Source organism: Lacerta agilis, chromosome 3 (assembly GCF_009819535.1).
Source record: "Lacerta agilis isolate rLacAgi1 chromosome 3, rLacAgi1.pri, whole genome shotgun sequence".
Taxonomy (NCBI): domain Eukaryota; kingdom Metazoa; phylum Chordata; class Lepidosauria; order Squamata; family Lacertidae; genus Lacerta; species Lacerta agilis.
The window spans coordinates 22,110,524-22,129,714 of NC_046314.1; the positions used below are offsets into that span (position 1 = coordinate 22,110,524).

Genomic DNA, 19,191 nt, shown 5'->3' on the forward strand with positions numbered 1-19,191 from the left:
CCCACTGGCTTTGCACCACGCGGCTGCCTCCGCTGCTGCCCGACGATGACGGCGAGGAGGCTGCGTCGCGCTCGGGCGCCGGGGCTTTGTCTCCGGGAGAGCTGAAACACAGCGAGGAGCTGAAGCCACAGGGCGCGGGAGACTCGGCGCTGGGCCCGCCGCTGCTGCTGCTGAGGATGCCGTCCTCGCCGTCTGCCGCAGCGCGCCGTTCCATCGGGGCGGACGGTGGGCTGCTCCTGGCCGCCGCTTGCTCGGCGCCCGCAGTTTTCCTCGGGGACGCTAGCTGCGTCGGCTGCGCCATCTCCATCTCCCCGCAGCGCGCCTCGACCTCGCCGACAGTCCCATTCTCACCTGGGGGAAGGACACAAGACAGCGCTGAGTTCTCCATCGGTCCTCGGAGGGCTCTCGCCTGCCTGCCTGCCTGCCAGCCCCTCTCTCTCTTTCTCTGTCTCCTGCTTCTCTTGCCCTCCCTCACAGGCACCTCCTTTTCCTCCCACTGCCTCCCCTCGTGCTGCCTGGCAGCTCTGTCTGGAGGCGACTGTGGACTCTCGCTTTTGCTCAGCTCTTAGGTTGGGTTGGGTTTTTGTTGGTTTTTTCCCTTCCCCTTGGCGCTTGGTCAATTTCCGCACTAGTTTCCCAGCCGTCGGGCTTCTCTCAGCAGCGGCAGCAGCAGCGGCTAGAGAGCCACTCACCGCTGAACTTTTGAACTGCCGAAGGGTGTATATAGTTCAGCTCGCGCTGTTCAAGTTGTTTGATCAGGTCACAATATCCCTGAGTGACATTGCAAAGCCTACATACAGTATATTAAATTATCGCACTTCCTAGGGAGGTGGGGCCAGAAGATCTGTGCAGGGGATTTCCTGATACCCAGCCTCCATTTTTCCAAAGTAATTTTATGGCACCCTCAAGATGGCTTTATATCTTCTCAGTAAATCACATCGTTCTGCAGTGGATCGGAAATGGTTATCCACTTTCCTCATTTCCAACCCTTCCCCTGAATATTTCCGTAAGCCTGTCTACCCTATTAGCAAAGTCTTGTTCTCACCCTGTCAAACCAAACTCAACATTCTGCACCAAGGCAAATTTAACCTCTAGAGATTATGCAATCTAAGCAGAGCTTTGTGTGTTTACATGATTTCCTTCTCCGAGTTCTTACACCCCATGCTCTGAGCCAGCTTTTAGATTTTACCAGGTTATTGCCCTTACTTTCAAACTGACCTGTATAGTCTTGAGAACTGAAAATTTGCTGCTTTAGAAATGGAAGCAGTATACCTATTTTCAACTGATGCTCTGGTTTAAAAAAAAAAAAACTAGACCATCCTACCCTTTATATTTCTAAGGGCTATTTCTGAACAGAATTACAGTAACATTCTGGTGGTCGTGGGCATACTCAGAAGTAGCCTGAGTTCACTAAGATTTACTTCCAACTAAAGGTGCATTGGTTTGCGGTGAGATAGCTTCTTCGCCAGATCCTATCTGGTTTTACTGAGAAGTACGGTAAGTTCCATGAGTTTTGATGGGGTCCAGCTTCTACATAAGCACACATTATTTTTGCAGCCTTAAGTGCACTGGGAAAACTGCAGACCTAAGCAGGAAAGCAATGAGTCCACTAGCCAATTCATACAATATCAGTAGAGCACAAAGTTCAGTTCGGAGCCTGTGGAGTGAGTTTGGTCACAAACTGAAACAGTAGTACCTCTTTAAATGCTTAGATGCATAACTAAGACTCCAGTCTGTGTGTGGGGAGATTTGGTTATACAACTTGCAATTTGGAAAGACTTCTGAGAACTGGCAGCATGAGTGCCCAGCAAAGCCATTATGCTACTAAAATTCAGCCCACCTAAGACTGCACCATCTTCCAGGGGCTGCCAATCACTCTTGTATGGGGCCCTGCTTTTTGAAGGATGACCTGTAGCAAACAACATCAGAGGAACCAGTAGTGGTATAATGGTTAGAGTGTTAGACTAGAACCTGGGAGACTGGGGTTCAAATCCCCACTTGTACATAGGGTTGCCAGGTGTCCACTATTTGAGTGGACAGTCCACTTTTTCACATTATGTTCACTATTTTTTTCACAAAATAGTGGACATTTTTTTATTCAAAAGCTTTATGATTAAATGGTATTTTAATACATGTTAAAATGTTTGTAAGAAAATATATAATTTAATTTAAACCCCCCCCCCCCGCTTGTCCGCTATTTTTTGGAAGCAGACCTGGCAACCCTACTTGTACATTAAGCTCAATGGGTGGCCTTGGACCAGCAACAGCCTCCCAGGATTGTTGGGGGGGGATTAAATGAGGAGTGGGAGAACTATGGAAGCCACCAGGCTCCATGGAGCAAAAAAAGGTGGGATATAAATGCAGCAAATGAATAAATGAAATAAATGTTGACATCGTAGCGCTGTATATGATCACCTGCTACTATCCTCTCGATACTGCTATATGTGCATCAGTCGTGAATGGAAAGAGAGCAAGGCATTCAGAGGAACCTATGGCACCACACATATTGTTGGGCACCAATTCCCATCAGTCTGACCTCGAGTATTTTTCAAATGTGATGCAAGAGTGGGCAGCCGTAGTTGCCCTGCTGCATCAAGCAGAGAGTTGGGCTTCTAAAGTTATCATCTATCTCTGATGGTAAGACTGCACAGCCTTTAAGCAGGAACCAATTTAGCACGGGGTTATCAGTCTCCTGTTTAAATTGTGGTTTGCACGTAGTATAAGCCTATGGAAACATGGGTATATAAAGGCAGAATAATGCTATCGAAGGCTGGTGGATCCAACAGGTCAACTAAGCGGCTAACTGATTAAATCATCTACTTGTGATTAAGAATCAAGGGGGTCTGACTTTAAATATCCCCCTGCAATGGTGCAGGATCCTTGTTGTACACACACACACACACACACACACACACGAAGGATAATTCTGCACAGTACAGCTTTTACAGACACTGCAGTAATGCAATGGGAAAAGCTGGACCTCATGATGGCCTGGTGATACAAATGTTTAGTTGGAACTATTGATCAGTTAATATTTGCTAATTGGTTGACAGCTGAAACTTATAAGAAGTTAATTGATGGTTCTGCTACCTGAAGCTCTTGTGATCGATGGCATCCTCAGTGTTCCTTCAATGGACTTGAGAATGTGGTCCTTTATTAGAGTAATAATAATAATTATTGACTATCAGTGAGCATTGAATGTAGTCATTCCAGAATATATTTCTGCAGTTATTTCAGTGGAATAAATTAATGGCAATACTGTACATTTTCAGAACATTTTAGGGGGAGATTCTGCGTCAATCTCCCCCTTGGGTCAGCAAGCTGGCACGGGAACTTTCTTCAATCAGCTTCAAAAAGGTATTCCATTTCTCACCGATTCACTGTGCATCTTCCGTCCACCTATATGATAAAAACAGTTTTGGTTATTGTTCAGTTTTTGAAATGAAACAATTCCACATGTATTTTGTCTGAATTGATTTCCCCAAAGTAAACTTTTATATCATTACTGTAGTTTAGTTTCCTTTAATAGTGCATTCTGTATCTCTTAAGCTAAACCAACTTTCTTTTGCTATAACCCAAAACTGCTGTTCGTTTTACAGTTTGCCTACTACTTACTGGAACAGAAGATTATAATGCTCCTATCCGCTAATTAGGAGTGTTCCATCCTACATATTTGGTGAAACACATCTACTGGGCAATTAATCCAGCAGGCATAGATGTGGCGTCTACATTTCCACCCACATCAAAAGATGCATCCAGCCCATGCAATGGGACCAACATGAATACTGCATTCAAACCTGTAAACCTAAATACAGGTCTTCTTATCACAGTCTTGTCACATAATAAGACTGTGATCCTCTGCTCACTTTCCCTGGAGGAGACTGATTTCATAAAATTAAGGGCCAAACTAGACATGGCATTTTTCACATCATTTGCCCTTGCATAGTTGTTAAAAAGAAGAAGCTGACATGGTTGGACTCCAAGTTGGACTGCAATTATGGCATGGCAGGAGAGGGGAGATAACCCTGTGCTCCCCCCCCCATCAGAATCTCCCCATTTGTGCAGTGGGAGGAAAGGTTGCATGAGAAGTGAAAGGAAAGATATCGATGTAAGAAAATAAATAATGGTTTGGTGCTGAGCTGAGACCGACAGTTAAGTTGGATACTCAAATCCGTTAACTTATAGCACAGCATTAAAATGTGCATACTGATAGTATGCCTCAAATGGTATCCCAAGCATGTATTTGCAAAAGCAGCAAGTTTCAACATTTGAGCCATAAGGATCCCAAGTTCTTCAACTGACTTACAAATCTGGTTAGTTTAAAGCAGCAGTTCAGGGTGTTCTTTATAATGGTTCTAATCAATTGTCCAGAAATCATGGTGCCTTGCAGTTTATTATTATTATTATTATTATTATTATTATTATTATTATTATTATTATAGAATACCCAATAACTTCATAGCAGAGGTTTTAACTCACATTCACCAATTTTATCTATATTTTGCTTTCCATTCACATTTTTATTTGAAATGTCAAACATGCAAGTCAGTTGTCTTTTGTCAGCAATGAATTTCATTTCAGGTGGTTTTGGTTTTGTGGTATTGTTTTGTTTTCTTGCATCCACAGTTCATTTTTCAGGATTTTCTCAGTTTGCCTTCCTCTCCAGAAAGAAAATCATTTTCCTTGGAAAGGTTGTGGTCCAGGTTTGGCAGATGCTTTACTTTCCAAAAAGCCACTTTTATTTTTAATTTCCGAACTCAGTTTCCAGTCTAGGCTGCGCTTACGAAACAAGCCGATCCCGCAAAGTCCTCTTCATCAAAGCTTTGCAAAAATGAGGGGGGGGGGAATCTAAGCAAGAACATGCAGGACTCCTAAAGTTTCTTAAATATAGAGCAAAACCTCAGCATGCACACACCAACCAAATCAAATCCAGTTTTAATTATTAGTTTTCATGATGTGCCCACATACATGGGGAAAGCTTGTGGTACAGTGGTGCCCCGCTAGACGAAAATAATTCGTTCTGCGAAAATTTTCGTCTAGCGGGTTTTTCGTCTTGCGGAGCGGCAATGACAGCCGCGCTCCGCAAAACGGAAAAAAAAAAGACGAAAATTTTTCGTCTTGCGAGGCAGCCCCATAGACTTTTTCGTCTTGCGGGGCAGCCTTCCGCTAGACGAATGCCTTCGTCTAGCGAGTTTTTCGTCTTGCGAGGCATTCGTCTAGCGGGGTACCACTGTACATTTCTGTTAAAGATGGAGAGCCTAGCCTGTCATCTGTGAAACATTTCATTTATTAAATAAGTTAAGACTTAATGAATTTGTAGATTTTTGTTGTTGTTACTGCTGTTGATTTAGTCCAGGGTGAATGGAAATGTAAGAAGACAGCGGACATGGGAACCTCCAGCAACCCTGAATTGTGCTGACAGTCTTGGCGGTGAGTCACTAGCAATATCCTGGACCTGTGCCCCCTCAACAAGCAAACAGAGACTTAAAATTGGCAAAGAAAGTCTTGGCAATCATAAGCAGCCTTCTGAGATTGCATTTTGAGCAAGAGAAGTGTTGTTAATATATATACGGAAGGTCATGTTTCCTAAGCGCTTGCCTACCTATGCATTTCTTCGCCACATGTTCCCCAGTTTTGCTTTTTCTTGTTAAAACAGCATGACCCTTTCACCAAACATCTGTCTCATTGCTGGACGGAGCTTCCACATTGCCCTGCGAAACTTTGATGTGAATGTGCCAGGCACAGCTCATTAGAATCAGAAGGTGTATAACCCTCTCATATAAGACGTTTGTGTCTCCTTGGTTTTAATGGAACTTTTTACATAGGAATCTGCCTTTTGCCAGATCAAGCTATCCATGTGGCTCACTGTCTACTCTGATAAATGTCACTCCCATTGCCTTTCATCCTTTTTAAAACTGGAGATGCTTGAGAATGGACATGGGATCTTCTTCATGAGAAGCATGTGCTCCACCACAGAGTTATGGGTCCTTCCCAAATGGAATTTAAGGATATCCAGGTCTGAAGCAATGGGTTTTTTCTCTTTTGTTAATGGAAGCACTAGCATAGTTTAGTCCCATAATGAAAACTGGACACATAGAATCATAGAGCTGGAAGTGTCCAATGCAGGAATATGCAGCTGTTCCATGTGGGGATCAAACCTGCAACCTTGGAGTTATCAGCACCACACTCTCACAAACTGAGCTATCCAGGCTGACTTACGGAAGGTTTATTCTCCAAGTCTAGTCTCAGTTGTGTGTCCCATTAATATCCTTTTATCTTAACAAAGGAGTGGCTCTCAGATGCTCTTGTCAACAAGAATCTGGATACAGGTTTGTAAGACTAATATTTGCTAAGATCTTACGTTTCCAGAAATGTTTTAAAATTATTGGATATAGCAAACTGTCCGTCATATAACCATAGAATAAAACAAACAATGTCAAATAAAACAAAATTGAGAAGACCTTTTACAGCATAAAGGAACTGATTTCAAAGTTTCAACTGAATCCAGACATAGTCATGCTTAGAGTAAATGATGTTAATAATTCAAGGGTATTCTCTAAGCATGACTAAGTTTGGATCCAACAGAAACAATTTTTAGTCTTGCTAATGTCAACATGAACAAGTTAAAGCATGTGCTGAACTCTCAATGAAACTGAGGGTGTTTCGTACCCGAAAAAGATGTTTTAGCTGAGTCAACATAAAAATGAAAAGCTGTATTTTGCTTTGTTTTTAAAAACTGCCTCATCACCAAACATTTTTGAGAAACTGCCTCATGGGAAATTTCAGGAAGGAAGGTTTTTTTATTTGGTTTCAGTAAAGTAGTGGTCAAAATTGAACTTTGAGCAATTTGACTTAACTACAGGATGTGTCTTAAAGAGATTATGTCATTACATCTACTCTCAAAGTGCTTATTAAGCTTCTTCATTATCCATAACTGGTCGTATTATTATACTCCCAGAGTGCTTGAGGAAAGTACATTTGTTCCATCTCGTAAGTATGAATTTCTCCAAACAATCTCTATGACAACAAAAATTGAGCTCCCGGGAATAAATTTCCCTGATTAGGACCACACATGCATAACTACACATAGAATAAGTTTGGTGTGTGTGTGTGTGTGTGTGTGTGTGTGTGTGTGTGTGTGTGTGTCAGAGAACAAACAAGCTGCATAGCCCCCAAACCTCCTGAGCCATCTATTTTATTACAAAGTAATGCCAGCCTATCATCATTTGTAAGGTGAGAATTTAATTCAACCCCTGATCAGGTCCTCCTTTCTGAAAACACTATGGAACAAACCTCTCTCAAAAGGCAGGTCAAGTTGTGTGTCCTTGTTTCCTTCTGGAGAACTCTATTATTATTATTATTATTATTATTATTATTATTATTATTATTATTATAGATTTTCTTGATTTACAAAAGTGTGTGCAATGTCACTCTCGTATTTTTTCCATGTAACATTTTTACAGCACTCTTGTTTTTGTTTTCAAGCATGAGTTTAGCAGCACTTCAGTCTTAAGCAGGCATTCAGATTACTTTTGCACAAACAATCACACGGGGAAGAGGGCTGCCAAGCCCAGCCCTGCGCAGCACATCACTTCTATCCCATTTACAGCCTTCCATTAGTTTGAGGGCAACAGTTTGAAACAGGGAGCCTCCTCTAACCAAATAGTCTCCTCGGCTGATTTAAAACAGTTAAATTGCATAGAATGATTCAGACTCGGAAGCATCTTTGGATGGTGGTGATGGGGCTGTACTGCGTAGAAGGATGGGGGGAACCCTTCTCTCTCCATTTTCTTTTTCTTTCTCTTCTGACTCTTGTGGCACCTCACTGTTCTCCTCACTGGCTGCTTCATTTCTCTCTCTCTCTCCCTTCCCCCCCCTCCTCCCTACTTTCCTCTCTACCCTCTTTCTCTTCAGCTGCTCAGGTACCAACCTCAGCCTTGAAAAGCACCCAGAGCTGAAAGAGGAAGTGAGAAAAAGCACCACTCTTCCAACTTCATCTCTGCTTCATCTCTATGTGTTTCAAAGGCGGACAAGGTAAACAACCCTCGCCACCTCGTGACAAAGGGCTACACAAGCACCAGGGGAAGTGTTCAAAGGTGTTGGTGAGCCTCAGAGAGCCCATGCATCCAGCCCACACACTGTCCAAATGTTTGCTTCTAGTGTGCTGAACAGAAACATACACCGCCTCCCTCTCCCTGAGCCCTGCATCTTGGAACTGGTCATAATAAAGGTGCTGTTTGAACACTGGCATTTTCCAGTCAGCTAACCACCACTGAAGATGCTTCAGCATCCTTTAACTTAGCAGTCAATTACTCTAGCATGATGCAGCAGGATTTCACAGTGTGAAACCTTATCCACTGAACAGCTCAGCACTGACTACAAAACCTAGCCAACATGAGCAGGCAGAATTTTTATTATGTTCTATCGACAGTGCAGATCAGGAGATTTTATCAGCTGACCTTAATAATAATTCAAGGATTTTGGAAAAATGAAGGCAGAGCCAAGAGTCTCCCTTTCAATTCACCCTTTCTCCTTTATGACTGCCCAAATTTACCTTCCTAATTTCCCTTTTATTGTTGTTGTTTAGAATCATAGAATTGTATACCTGGAAAGGACCCCAGAGGCTCATCTAGTCCAACCCCTGCAATGCAGGAATCTCAACAAGCGGTCTCTGCCATCCAATTTGAAACCATAGAGGACCCTGCTTAGCATTACAAATGTGCTAGCAGTTTTATTCCTGCATCGCTTTCCATAGAAAAGTGAGGTCTGCAAGAAACAGACCCAGAAATCTTGTGGATTAACAGCGAGTGACTTGCAAACAAACTGATTGTGGATTATCAGAGAAAGGCTGTCCTTGGCTGTTGGGGATGTCATGGCAATCAGAAAGAGAATTCAAAGCAATGGTTTAAAATATACTTGTCTACAAAAACTGGACTGAACAGCCCATCTGCCGAGGAATGCAGTCAGCAGTAATGTTCATTTCTTTTGTTCCCAGGAAGGAACTAAATAGCTAAAAATAGGGATTTGGGGTATTTTTCATGGTTGGTCAATGAATTCAGGTAGGAGGTAAAATGAATAGATAGATTGATGCCCTCAGCCAGGATTGTGGAGATTTCCCTGAATAAATTCTTTTTTTTTTTTTGCATCAAACTAGAGGAAGTCATTTATTCATTAAATTCATAACCCACCCTTCCTCCTTGAGAAGCCCAGTGAGGCAATGTTGACTACTAGCCATTCTCTGACCCAGCTGGGCCATAGTACAGATGCTGGGCTTTCCAGTGGAACCTTGTTAGTACTTATCAGTTCTGCAAAACGGATGATCAAATGTCAGTTCCAGTTTGGAGGGACGACTTCAGCAAGGACATGAGTTAAATTCATTCTCATAATCTGTGCCCTCCTGTTCATCACTTTATCAGAACCAAATGCAGCAGAAATGAATATAGGAGTAACCATGCCACCTGGAAGCTCGATACGAAATGACTATGTGGACATCCACATTCATTTGAGATACAAGGGTGCGGGGAGTCACAAAGAGGAAGGGAATTCTCCATTCCTTTGACACAGGCATTCACACATTCCTGTGGGTCCCTATCCATGCTACCTTCATGGCGATGCAGACCAGACTGCTCCACTGCCCATTCCTATAGCAAACAGGTCACCATGTATCACGGCACATTGTGCTCCATAGACAGTGACACCACTCTGCCCAGGTCTATGCAACCCCAGGCTGAACAGATAGCAGCAGCCTGTTCCCTGAGGATTTCCTCCAAATAAAAGGATAGCAGGGACGTCTGAAGGAGCCTAAGGCATTATTAGCATTCAACAAGCACTGTCTAGGATGGGGAAATTTCAGCCTTCCAAATATTATTGGACTACAACTCCCATAATCTCCAACCACTGGCCATGTTGGCTGAGACTGATGGGAGTTGTAGTCCAACAACAACACCCCTGGCCTAGGAACAGCACTTGTTGAGCTGTAACAGTTTGTTGCCCACTTCTGGGGCTTTGGCACATTTGCAAACCAAACCAAAAAAAAAAACCTGTTGTGGGCCTCTCACACACAAACATCACAACTTATTATATTGACAACAATGGAAAGCTTCTTTCAAGCCTAATTTTTGGTTTATAGTAAAAGAGAACCCTGTGTGCACTATGGAAGGTATCCGCAGACACATGGGTGCCATGTTGGCAATTCCTTGTTTAGAGGCCATGGTTTACTCTGAGGGCCAGGGACAGAGAACCTGTGGCCCTCAAGATACTGGACTATAGTGCATATCACCCCTGACCTTTATGCTAAGCTGGCTGATGGGAGCTGGACCCCAAAATGTATGGAGAGCAACAGGCTCCTCACCCCTGATACGGGCACACAACAGTGTGCAGGGGACTGTGGGATAGGGAAACAAGCCATTTCTTTCCACCCAGTCCAACATAAGCAACCCCTTGTTATCCACCCAACCTGCTTGTACTAGCATTGCACAGGTTGCAGGGTGTCAGGGGTTTGATGGACAGGCATGTGACTCTCTTCCAAGCTGCCAAGTGGCTTCTTCTTCCTAACCCCCGCAGAGCTCCACTGAACTTGTGTCCCACTTCCAAGAGAGTTTATGTAACAGACAGAGCCCCGGGCATCGCTTGTCAAATTACATGCTCAGAATGACGCTGCTGTTTTAAGGAAGGTTCCTCTTGAATAAACAATCTGGAAAACGCAGCCCTTGTCATTTAGCTTGAGACCGTGTGTGTGTGTGTCTAAGAATAGAATAATGGAAGCCTCCATTTGACTTGAGGAATAGAGACTCTATCTAACACTATAATTTGCACACTGGAGGAGGTGCCTAGCAAGAATAACAAATAGTTATGCAGCCATACCTAGAGAGCAGTTTGCTCAGCATCCAGCAATTAACATCTTCATCTTGATTGGGCCTTTTGGCTGGGACCACAAAATACTATTTGCCACTAGGAATTCCACATGTGAATAATTAAAATCAGTTAATTTTGTCAAGATGCAGTCCCCTTTTCTAGAAAAGTATCCTACTTTTGCAGTGCCTTGGAATATTTCAGTAGGAAACACGTGTCACATGCTAAAAGAAAAGTTACTTCAGATATTCTCTCAAATAAACCACAAAGTGCTTTTCTTCCACCATCTTATTATATACTAAAAATAGAATTTCTGTTATGTTCATAATTCAAGAGACCAGAGGGAGCTAACAAGAAGAATGTCTGATTTTTCTGTTGTGTTGAAGAGAATGGATTCTTCAACTGCAACAGAGTGTTCATAGCTACAAAAGGTAAAAAGATAAAGGTAAAGGACCTCTGGACAGTTAAGTCCAGTCAAAGGCGACTGGGGTTGCGGCGCTCATTTTGCTTTCAGGCCAAGGGAGCTGGTGTTTGTGCACAGACAGCTTTCCGAGTCATGTGACCAGCATGACTAAACTGCTTCTGGTGCAACAGAACACCATGATGGAAATCAGAGTGCATGGAAACACCGTTTACCTTCCTGCCACAGCAGTACCCATTTATCTACTTGCACCGGTGTGCTTCCAAACTGCTAGGTTGGCAGGAGCTGGGACAGAGCAATAGGAGCTCACTCCGTCATGGGGATTCAAACCGCCGACCTTCAGATCAGCAAGCCCAAGAGGCTTAGTGGTTCAGACCACAGCACCATGGCTGTAGGATCCATCTCTAATGCAGCAGCACAGGAAAAAGTAGGGTTGATGCAATTTGTTACAGTGTGACCCTAAGCACATTTACCCAGAACTAAGTCCTGCTGAGTTCAATAGGGTTTACTCCCAAGAGGAGAGCAGCCTTATGCTGCAATCCTATATACACTTGAGTAAGGCCCACTAACTCAGTAGGACTACATTCTGAGTGTGCAGTATTGCTGTTATTTAATACTAATAGATATAGATGATAGATAGATAGATAGATAGATAGATAGATAGATAGATAGACAGATAGATGATAGATAGATAGATAGATAGATAGATAGATAGATAGATAGATAGATGATAGATAGATAGATGATATAGATAGATGATAGATAGATAGATAGATAGATAGATAGATAGATGATAGATAGATAGATAGATAGATAGATAGATAGATAGATAGATAGATAGATAGTTGATAGAGATATAAAATCTGCAACCTTCTGAGATCACTATGGGATTCTTCCACTTAAAACTTATCTTTAGGATTATTTAAATTAGAATGTTACCATGGACACGTGTCCTCTGCTTGCACTAGATTCTTTGCTCAGAGGTAAACCTAGGGCAGTCCCAAATACTGTATAATTTCGCATTCATGGAGAATGCGGTGGACAATGGCCTTTACTACAGAGTTAAGAAATGCCTGTGACTTGGACCTGCTTCATATAATCAGAGACAGAGAAATACTGTACATCGTGAGGTCATCTTTGTGCATGAAGTGTATAACATAACATCAGATGTTGCAGCAGCCAGCAACACACACAATGTGTTCATTCACTTCACTGCTTTTGTCCCTGAGGCAAAATGGTGTCTCCAGTTTAGGCATTGGTACAGTCACTCATCCAGCATTTTTTCCCTTCCTTGCTGTGGAGGTGGCAAGGGGGGGAGTGAATTTAGCAGGACTCCTCCTCTCCAGTGACTTATGCCGTTTTGCGTTAGGCTAGACAACATCTCCCACTTCTGCATCAATAAAGAACTAAGGGGGGAAAGTGCCTGAGAAATGGTTTATCATGGGAAGGGGGAGCAGGGTGGACACCACACAGCTTAACTCAGAACAAAAAGGTGAAATCCTCTAGAGAAAGAGTAGGAAAAGGAATTTCCTGCTGGAAAGATATGTAGCCCAGATCCACAATGCATTAGTTATCAACAAGGTTAGGGCTATATCCTGACTGTTGCTGGAATGAAGGGGGAAAGTACTGTCAAATATCTCTGCTGCTCTTCGTCAGGAGTGCAGGGTTTACAACCACAAAATGCAAAGCAGGACTTAACATGTGAGCAACCACCCCAATGGGGCACTTAACTCGCAAGCTCGGGAGGGAAACCCTTCAGCCTGCTGTATTTATTTATTTAAGATTTTATTGATTTACAAAAGTGTGTGCAATGTCTCTCTCGTATTTTTTCCATGTTAAATTTTTACAAATCAGATTTGGTTGTTGAGGCATTTGGGAGAGAAGGGGGGAAAGGAGGTGGGTGGGATGGGTGAGGTGGGGTGACGATGTTTCTATTTTCCTTAATATGTGTAGGGTTTGGTGTCAACGTTGATTGTGTAGGTTCTCTGTTGTTCGCTTGGGCACCAACCCCACTCAACACAGAAAACCAAAGATCACCACAGCCAACCACAAATGAATAATCACACCCTTACCTTTCAAATGGATCCCATGGGGGTGGAGGGAAGCTGCAGCTAGAGGCATGAAGGGGTAGATGCATAACTGCATAACACACTAGAGGAGCACTTGCTTCCTTTTAAATAAATAAATAAATAAATAATAAAAATCCCTCATTTGGTTTTCACTTTGGGATTAGGTACAGACAGCACCAGCTGTTTCCTAGGCGCTTTTTTTTTAAAGGAATATCATTTGGTTCAAATGTATTTTGTACACAACTATCATTTCTTTCTGCCAAAGAATATAATATTTGGAGGGGGCGAAGGGGGGGAACCCTGCTAGAAAGAGGTACCTAGAGGTTTCCAGGGTTCTCGATGTAAAGGAAATTACTTAAACCAGCATAAATGGAGTAGATTCAGATAACTATTTACATCTTATAAACTCACCCGAAGGCAGCGGCAACTATTCTAGTCAACATGGCACACCCCAAACGTTGCTGGACTACAACTCCCATAATCTTGGACTGCCAGCCATGTTTAATGAGGCTGATGTGGGAGCCAGAATCCCACAACAACTGCAGGGCACCACGTTGGCTAGCCCTGGAGAAGACAGTGTGTAAATTACAGCCATGTACGTCTCCTGAGCATGAGCTGCCTTGTGGAGCTGAATGGAAAAGGCCGCCTCCTTTTGTGTGGCCGAATGGTGCACAGGCCCATTATAAAACACTCAAGGAAAATCAATCTGCAGTTTTATATGCACTACACTGAGATCATGGACCACTTATAAACGCCATCTCCAACTTGGGAAGACAGGCGAACGAATGCCAGTGTACTGGAAGAAGCAAAGATCACCAGTGTCGAAGCAATGATTCTTCAACATCAACTTCATTGGACTGGTCATGTTGTTCAGATGCCTGATTATCGTCTGCCAAAGCAACTGATCTATTCTGAACTTAAAAATGGAAAGCGTAATGCTGGTGGTCAACAAAAGAGGTTTAAAGACTCTCTCAAGAGAAATCTAAAAAAATGTAGTATAAACACCCACAGCTGTGAAACACTGGCCTGCGAGTGCTCCAATTAGAGAACAGCCTTTACCAAAGGTGTCATGGGCTTCGAAGACACTCAAACTCAGGACAAAAGGGGGACATGTGTTAAGAGGAAGGCATGTTTGGCAAACCCTCACTGTGATAAACTCCCACCCAGAAACCTATGTCCCCACTGTAGAAGGACATGTGGATCCAGAAGTGGCCTCCACAATCACTTACGGACCTACTGTTAAGACTGTGCTCATGGAAGACAATCTTACTCAGCTATGAGTGATCGCTGAGGAAGAAGGAGGAGGAGGAGGAGGAGGAGGAGGAGGAGGAGGAGGAGGAGGAGATCATATCCTGTACTGTGCTGAATTTATGTGCCTTTACATATAGACACACACACAGCCATTCCACACACAGGCTATGAATCTGAAAGCAAACCAGACATTCTGAGCTGCCTATGCTACAGCAGTACCAAAGAACTCTACTGGTGCCACTACTTGAAAGACACTTCAAACCCTTGTGGCATGCAAAGCTGCCATGTCAGGAAGAAAGCTAAGGTAGAATCTTTATGGAGGTGAGGATGGATTGTAGCAACTGCCTTGCACGCTGATATAGTCCCAAATTCAATCCTCAGCATCTTCAGCTAGAGCTGAAAGTGTCTCCTGTCTGCCGCTGACTTGCTACAAGGCAGCCTTCTCTGCTCCTAGGACTACATCTCCCAGACATGGCAAAGCTTTGCATAGTCAGGGAGAGCTTGAATCTGGGGTGTTTTCAAATGAGCAACACGTCTGCTCTCCTGTACATGGGTACTGTTGATGGTCTGTATCGCTCAGTAATCACTTCCACTTAGGAAGAGGTAGGCCCTAGAATGTAGAAACATGGCGAAACTGATACTAAACATTTATGGGTCCAATTCAGTCAACACAGGGCACTTTTAACTCAATAGGACTTCCTTCTGGCTGCAGTGTAAAAAAGGTTTGATTGGATGGCATTGTTTATTTGCAACATATCAATCAATACGCCCCATCTTCCTTGAATGCAGTTGGCACTTCGTCATTCAGATGGTACTGGTTTATACTCCCCAATGAATCACTGGGAATTATACAGAGCATTAAGAAATTATATTATTGATTACTACATCAAGATCTGGAAATAGTTCTTACTCTTGTATGTTTTATTCTCCAGGAATAAAAATGCTAAAGATGTTGATGTATTTAGCTTCTGACCATCATTATGCCAAAGATCTAGCAACAATTTATAGGTCTCTGCCCCGCAGAACATACAGCAGTGGGAAAGGAGAGGTGCAGATACCATTGTATGTATTTAGGCTACAATCCTACCTGCCTCCCTGGGTGTAAATTCCATTGAATTATATGGGCCTTGCTTCAGAATAGAGATGCATTGAGTTGCACTGTTATGCTTCCTGGATAGCTCAGTCAGTACAACATGAGACTCTTCTTCTATGGGTTGTGGGACATTGAGCAAATGATTCCTGCATTCCAGGGGGTTGGGCTACAGTTGCACTAACTAGGCAAATGCATTTTTGAGGAGGATTTTCGAGTTGAAAGAAAAAGAAGCAGAACCATGTAAGTGTAATGTATAAGGAGCAAGGAGAGTATGACCTGAGAGCAGACCCACTGAAATCACTGGACCTGATTTGAATGGGTAATTCTGAGCATGATTTAGTTGGCTACAGTACCATGTTTAGTACTTACAAACTTGGGGAGTGGGGGTGTGTGGAATAATATTGTTTCCTTTTGTAAGGCTGTAATCCTGCAAACACTTGCTAAAGAATAAGCCCCACTGGTCTTAGTTATGCTGAAATATGCACTGGGTTGCTTTATACAGTCTAGACCTAGCTAAGTCAGAAGGGAAGGACTTTAATTATGAATTGGTCTTCTCTCTTGCAAATGGCCAGCAGCTCAAGATGCCACCTTTGGAATAATGCTGACAAATACCGGAGTATTCCAACAGACCTCTAAGAGAAACAATGGGGGGGGGGGAGTCTGCAGATATGAAGTTGAAGCTCCCAGCCAGGGTTTAAGCTTAGCAGAGAGGACAAGATAATATGCCAGTGCATATGACAGAGAGCATGCTCAGTGCAGCCGCGGTACCTCACTGTACAGGCTAAGCAGTGAAGTGGATTAATCGGGATTGTGGGGAAACGGGCGGGGATGAGGGAGCATGATGAGAACTGACATAATTCCACATCTCCATTGCCACAGACATTCCGCTTGTTGTCCTGGCTGCATCTCTTTCTCTCCCGTTCCCAACCCGCTTCTACACATGTAGCAAGCCTGCTGCTGAATTAACCGTTGTTGCATTATGTGCGAGGAGACACCGGAGAAGCAATTCCTCCGGAGGGAGCCAGGAAATGTCAAGCGCGCGCGCGCCTTTCCTGCATCTCTCTCCACGCCACCCACCCGCGAGGCGAGATCTTTCGCGCAAAGTGCGTAATAATGGGCATGTTTCCAAAAACCGCGATGAACATTAAGTTCATCATGCCTGCTGCTGCGTCTGTTTCGTTGCAAACCTCGCCGCCGGCCTTCGAGAGGGGCGTTCATGTCCCCCCCCCCTTCCCACTCCGCAAGCAACCGGCACAAAATCCATGCCTAGTGCAAAAAAAAAAAAAAAAAAAAAAGAGGAGGCGGCGGAAAGGGAGAAGGGAAACGTTGCGCATAGCTGTACGAGTGCACAGGCCGCTCGCAATTACGCACGCCAAAGAACCGCAGGAGAAAGAGCAGCGGGAAAGGAGGGCTCCAAAGCCACTAACCTCAGCTTGGACCAGCCAGGCAGACAGGCTTCTCCAAAGCAGATTTCCCTCGCAGGAGCGAGGAGAAATTTCGTTCCGTTTCAACCTTTATCCTCGGCGCCACCTCCCCGAGCGCACAGGAAGGAAGCCTCGGTCGGTGCCAAGCGCCGCCAAATCGCGCCTTCTTCACTCCAGCGCAGCCAGGAACACGTCTGGCCGAGCCGTGCAGCGCAGCGCCGCTACTGCGGGAAACACCCCCTCGTTCAGACTGAGCCGCTTGGGGGATTTAAACGGGCAAGGCTCCCTAGTGGTCGTCGTCGTCACCGCCACTACCTCCGCCACTTCTGGGCGCCGGGAAAGGGGAGTGTCCTCGTTTCTTCCCGCGTGGCGAGGAGCCGCATCGCGCCGTCGTCTCCGCGCACCGCGGGCAGGCGGAGCGCGCACTCCCGTGCTAGGGTCTGCAACTGGCGCGGCGCTCTGCAGGCTCCTTGACTGGCGCGTTGCAGGTCGGATGATGGGATCCTGCACCAGGGGCTGGAGGAAGAATTCCTTTGTTTTGAGGCCGTTTCTCTTTACCGCGCTCGTCTCCGCGGCGCGCACGCAGAGCAGCCCGCCAAGATCGCCGGAGCCTCGCCATACGCGTCCCTAGTCTGGGTCACGTAACGTTGCGCGCCGGGCGGATGACCCTTTTTTTTATCCCCGCCCGCAGTCGCTCTTTTAAACATTCCTCTGGGTTTGCTGAGAAAGTGCCACAGGGTTCAATGGGTCTTACGCCCGTGTAAATCTACATAGATCTGGGTGCACCCTTAAATATTTGTTCAGTAGCTTTAAAAAAAGAAAGAAAGAAATCAGCCTCAAGTAAAACTGGCCGCCTCGCCCACACCCTTTTGCTTCAGTACTTGAGAAAAGCAAATATTGCAAACTTGTTGCTGCCCACGCTGCAAAATTGCAGCTACTTGTCACACAGTGACACAACCCGAAGCGCTTTGGCTTTAAACCTGTGGCTGGCACTCTTACTTAACCTTTTTAAGAGGACAGAAAGTGTGGGGTGGGGGGTGGGGGTTAGCCCCTGCTGTTTGCTGGCCTAACGCGCCCCTGCGCTTTGTCGCAAATCCCATTACTGTATTTGGAGGGAGCTTCTTTTGTTCAGAGCAAAGAGGACAAACCCTGAGACAGCTTCCATACTGGCTACATATATACAGGGTGGCTCCGTGCGCTAGGAAGGCAAATCAAAAGCAAACCCCACAAAGGGGAAGTGATTGGCATTGTTTGACATGGAGCGACAATAGGTAGGAAGGAAATAGGAAATGTCGCAGCAGATCAAAGCATGCCGCTCATCACTGAGCATCACCACACTACTTGGGCATCTTTGCTCCTGGAGCCTATCATGCAGAGCAGCAACCCATCCAGGAAAGGTAAATTGAATTACCACCCACAACGGGGAATAACAGGTGAATTTGGGGGGAAGTGCGGGTAGGCATACAAAGAATTATATTTTTATTCTATGCTGCTGCTTCTTTTCTTTTTAAAGATAAAAGCTTAATATAAACCAAATGGGGGCAAGAGAAAGCCAATTTACACACGCCTGCACAACACTTAGGAGCACATAACAAAGTCCAGCTAAATGTACTGATGCCACCAAAAAGCCTTGCATTTGGGAGACATCATAGAATTGTAGAGTTGGAAGGGACCCTGAGGGTCATCTAGTGCAACCCCCCTGGCAATGAAGGGATATGCTGCTGTCCCATACAGGGATCGAACCTGCAGCCTTGGCGTTATCAGCACCAGGCTCTAACCAAGTGAGCTATCCAGAGGACATGTTGACATGATATGAAAGTGCTTGTTTGTGTTTGAATGTATGAGGGTTGATTCACAAATTCAGTCCTCAAGTGACAATAGGTGCACATGCATGAAAGAGTCTGCATTCCTCCGTAGCATTCTATGGACTGTGGAATGGAAACAACTACCGGTAAGAAAGAATTGGTGCAACAGGCAGGAGAAATGCTGAACAAGTAGACCAGAGACAATAAGCACACACACACACACACTTTCCATAATATTATATAGTATTGAAGCAGGGGCACGGGAGGCATTGTGCTG

General features: G+C 44.4%; 1 long non-coding RNA gene across 1 annotated transcript; it reads right to left on the reverse strand.

The window, feature by feature from the left end:
* Nucleotides 1–169: 169 nt before the first annotated feature.
* LOC117043390 lies at nucleotides 170–17,729 on the reverse strand. Its single transcript, XR_004426181.1, has 3 exons — nucleotides 17,113–17,729; nucleotides 3,091–3,399; nucleotides 170–351 (listed from the first exon to the last, which is right to left on the reverse strand). It is a non-coding gene; the product is annotated as an uncharacterized LOC117043390 (long non-coding RNA).
* Nucleotides 17,730–19,191: the final 1,462 nt, after the last annotated feature.